The sequence below is a fragment of the Coenobita brevimanus genome, chromosome 21 (genome assembly GCF_032717465.1).
Source record: "Coenobita brevimanus isolate Jiangsu-jjx chromosome 21, ASM3271746v2, whole genome shotgun sequence".
NCBI lineage: Eukaryota > Metazoa > Arthropoda > Malacostraca > Decapoda > Coenobitidae > Coenobita > Coenobita brevimanus.
The window spans coordinates 34,146,496-34,151,274 of NC_136974.1; the positions used below are offsets into that span (position 1 = coordinate 34,146,496).

The window sequence follows — 4,779 nt, forward strand, 5'->3', positions numbered from 1 at the left end:
ACAACATTCAGACAAACACGAGCAGACAACAGTTTAACCCCGCAATCAGACTGGACTGGCTTTGTGCTTGGCTTGGGTGTAGGGTAAAGCCAGGGAAAGCCTCTCAAATCCATCTCCTCACAGGTCTCATGGCACTCACACACACACACACACACACACACACACACACACACACACACACACACACACACCTCTTCCACTTCTCCTTCCCATCCCACAGCCTTTGCCCTTTTTCTCGCACCCTAATTCCCTTAAATACATCTTCACACCAGCATCACAATCCCCCCCACCCACCCATCAACTATCTCTCTCTCTCTCTCTCTCTCTCTCTCTCTGGAATTGTTTGTAGGGCTTCAGCAACTCAATCTCCAAGCAATTAGAAGTTGATGCGATACCACAATACACAGGTTAAAGATCCCACACGTTATGATTGCTGAATTCCCTCGTTAGCGAAGGGGTTAACGAAGGCTCTACTTACACCCTCCAGCTCCAAAAGCCTCTCCTGAGCTGAGTAAAATCGTCTGGAGGTAGCAAGGATATTGCGAAAAGGATGACCAAGTGCAAAAATGTATCATGTGTTTAAATTATAATTCTTTTAGGACGAGCTCTGGTAGTGGAGAGGGACGCCTTCACGTGGTGGCGTCAAGGCGTTTCTGCTTCCCGACTATTCAAGCATCTTTCTACTCTCTCCCTATCCCCTCAAAGGACGATGGTGGACTCTAGGTAAGCGGCAACTTCAGCCTGCAGTCCACCGGGTTCACATTAAGAGGAGCCTGGGGCCACAAGAACAACAACCATACGTACATAGGAATACACAGGTTGAAGGACACATAGGCTATACAGGGACATTCTCTCCAGCTTTCGTAGGAGCCTCCCTAGAATTTCTTCCTTGCCAAAATATTCTTTTATACATATGATTCGTTAATACTTTCTTGTATGTTTTTTTAAGCAGTCTCGGCTAGTGCGAAAAAAAAAAAATCTAAGAGGAAAATATTAAGGTGTGGTGGAGCCAAGAATTCTGAGATATGAAGGGTGAGTGAATGGATTTATGGACCATTTGGGTAGTTTCCTACATTCATGCTTTCCTGTTCTTACATCTGGATTCCTAGCCCTTGGTGTGTTAGTGCGAAATAGGGTCTAGATGATGATGATAATGATGATGATGATAATGATGACGTTTTTCATCTTACAATAACGAAATTATAGTGTATGTCTCCAAACATGTGCAGTCTCGGTAGATAGTTTCAGAATTTATCATGTACATCGAATTAATAAAGCTTAATTCCGTCCTGTTAGAGTATATCCAATTAAATCCATGTGATTATTATTGATTAGTTTTATAAGACCTCATTAGGACTAGTAACCGAACACTTCCGGTGATTTTACATACGAATCTGTTGAACATTTCAGTACAAGAACGTATTTTAAAAGTTTATTCTCGCTACTATTGCAGATATGTATGCATCTTTTTTTTTAATTTCCTTTGTTTTTCCTTCCTCCATTCATTGTCTCTTAAAAAAATAAATCTGGCAAAACTAGACCACTCCCAAAACTTGAATACCATGTCGTGTTGCATGAAAATCGATGACCCTTAATTAGGAGGTAGGGATGAGTCTCCTTGGTACCTAGTCAAATCGACCCTCCACTCTAGTTACACCTGACAGTCAATTGAGTTGCAGTGAGTTAAGCTGAAAGGAGTTAAAGATATTTGTCAAGTTAGAGTGAACAAACTGTACTAGAAGATTATTTTTAACCTAGAAGAGCCCCAATTAATGAAGGACTTAATGAAATTTATACGTGATTCGCACGCTTCGAAAATTCTCTCTCCTAAGCTGAAACCAAGTGTGTAAAAATACGAGGAGTTAAATTTTGGAAACGTCATTGCTTTGCAGGGCTAAACTTACGTCATGAACTTTCAGTGGTTCGAGATTAGAGTCAGCATTTGTTTCTTCCTTTCTTTTTTTTTTTTTTCCTTTGGCTTAGTCTGATCCTTGCACTTTTACTCTCACACGCCAGTTTCATCTGATTAATCCCATCTCTCTCTCTTTCTCTCTCTCTCTCTCTCTCTCTCTCTCTCACGTCCTCCCACGCCCCTACACCCACCATGCCTCTCTATCTCAACAAACTTGTGACAAAATGCACCTGAAGTCAGTAGCTGTCCTAAACTTTCTCCTCTCGTGTATGACTTTTTCTTTTCTCGAGGACATTTATTCAGACGTATTCAAAGTTACATAAATATGGGAAAATCGGCCGTATTTTCAACCCCGTCAGTTCGGCGTCGTATTTCCTATTCAAATTTTGTATTCTAATCTCCAGGCAGTTTTACTCAGAAGTGGAGGGATTTATTTTTCGAGCTGGAGGGATTACGTGGAGTCTTCATAAACCCTTTTGCTGTTAAGGGACTCTGTTTTTTTCTGATTTTTATTTAATTCTTGCATCTTAAATTCTTCATGCTCTCTATTGGCTGAATCGAACTTAAAAACATCCCTGTAGAATACAGATTTTTGAAAACTCAGGCTAACCTCTCCAGCTCTAAGGCTTTTCACAAATAAGTGAAAAAAATATATATATAAATAAAGATTTAAAGGGTTATCATCTGCAGACAGCAGAAATAAATGTCAGTTCTAGTGTTGAACAGATAACATTAAATAAAAATACAGGGGTCGCTTTGAAGCTGGAAAATGATTAATGTCACAAACTATAAAATAATCTTTCGGGTTCCATGTAATACCAAGATTTTAAAAGGTTATGGGTCATGTTTTCACCTTGCGATGTGCGAGTGATATGTAAATAAATATAAAAAGCTAAATAAATAGGTTAAAAGTGCTTCTATGTGATAAATAAGAAGATGAGAAACAATAATCATATCAAGGTTTAAGTGCTTGAATATGGAGACGTTTCTATATTTCTTTGAAGTTTATTCTTGCTAACGCCTGATAATTCTACCAAATATCTAATACATCTGAAACTAGATGGGATAAATATTGCATTCATTGACCCCCTGGTGCTGGAGAGGGATGCATAAAATTGCTCTCTCTCCATCTCGAATGCAGAAATGAAAAGCTGATAAGAACTGTCATATGTAACTAGTTTCAAAGCAGTGCTATGGAAAGAATGTCGAGCCGTAGCATTTGTTTTTGTCACTGAGATACATGAAATAAGCTGCCAAAAGACGAAAATCTGAGTCAGGTTAAGGCGAAAGGGGTATAATCATTAGTCAGTGCAAAAAACATTTATTTCGTATATGATCACCGTTTTTTTCTCTCATTTCAGAGTTTTATTCCAGCCTCGATTTGTGTAACTTCGTATATATTAACAATGCTATTTCTCGAATTTTGCATCTAGTCACAAATTTATCACGGTCTCCATTTTCATAATTTTTAGAACCATTAATCCAAGATCCATTTATACTATTTCGCGCCCAATCGAATTATTGGCCAAATTTCCCCCAGCCCCAGCAACCCCTTTCTTATCGTATTTTGGTGCAAATTTATTGGAATCGCACGTTTAGCATAATATCGCCCGGTTAGTTTCTCGATATTACCAGTCTTGATTTGTCATTTTTCATGCACATGGTCCAGCGTCGATTTGTATCATGTCAATTGGTGTCATGTCGATTGGTGTCATGTCGATTGGTGCCATATCGATTGGTGTCATGTCGATTGGTGTCATGTCGATTTGTGCCATATCGATTGGTGTTATGTCGACTGGTGTCATATCTATTTGTATCACGTCGATTTGCGTCATGTCGATTGGTGTCATGTCGATTGGTGTCATGTCGATTGGTGTCATGTCGATTGGTGTCATGTCGATTAGTGTCATGTCGATTAGTGTCATGTCTATTTGTGCCATGTCGATTGGTGTCATGTCGATTGGTGTTATTTCGATTGGAGGCCATGTCAATTGGTGTCATGTCCATTGGTGTCATGTCGATCGGCGTTATGTCAGTTTTCAACTTGTGTTATGTCGACTTGTCATTTTGTGTCATGTCGATTTGTCATTTTGTGTCATTCGTCGATTTGTGTCATACTGAATCCGATGATCACGTCACCCCCTTCCATCTGTGTCAATTAATTATCTGATCACAAATTTATTCTCATATTGCCTTGTAATTTTCCTCAGTTTCCCCAATTTCGATTTGTCATTTTTCACGCCTTTGGTCCGACTGTGATTTTTGTATTTTGCATTTTTGTCGCCATCTCATCTCCCTCCCTCCCTCCCTCAGCTACCCCTGTGTCTGGTGTGATAATTTTCCACATTTTTTCGCAGCGTTAATTTGTGTAATTTCGTTTTTAATCGCCTCGTTGCCTCCCTTCCCCCCTTACCTCACCCCCATTAGTCTGGTGTAAATACGTTCTAAATCACATTATTAGCTTAATATCCCAGCATCATTTTTCACAATTGTATTCCCTGGCATATTTGTCAGCTTCCATAATTTTATTCTCCTTAATTATCACATTCACTACTTTTCACCAGTTTCTATACCTATAATTTCGTACAAATATACTCGTATAATTGTTGCACCGAAATGCCCCTCTCTTCCACGCCCAACCTTACCCCTTGTTTTTGTGTCTAATTACATTTTTATTTTATTATTATTATTACTATTATTATAATTATTATTATTATTATTATTATTATTATTATTATTATTATCATAGTCATTTTTTCTTCTCTATTTCTTTTCTTCTTCTTTGTTTCTTTTTTTTTTTTCATTACATTCCAGGGCAGATTCACAAGTTCCCATAATTTTACTTGTCTCCGTTTACAATTTTAACG

At 38.4% G+C, this 4,779-nt stretch overlaps 1 pseudogene; it reads right to left on the reverse strand.

Annotated features, from left to right (window-relative positions):
- Window positions 1-3,867, reverse strand: part of LOC145392147 (zwei Ig domain protein zig-8-like) — a 55,275-nt pseudogene extending 51,408 nt beyond the window's left edge.
- Window positions 3,868-4,779: the final 912 nt, after the last annotated feature.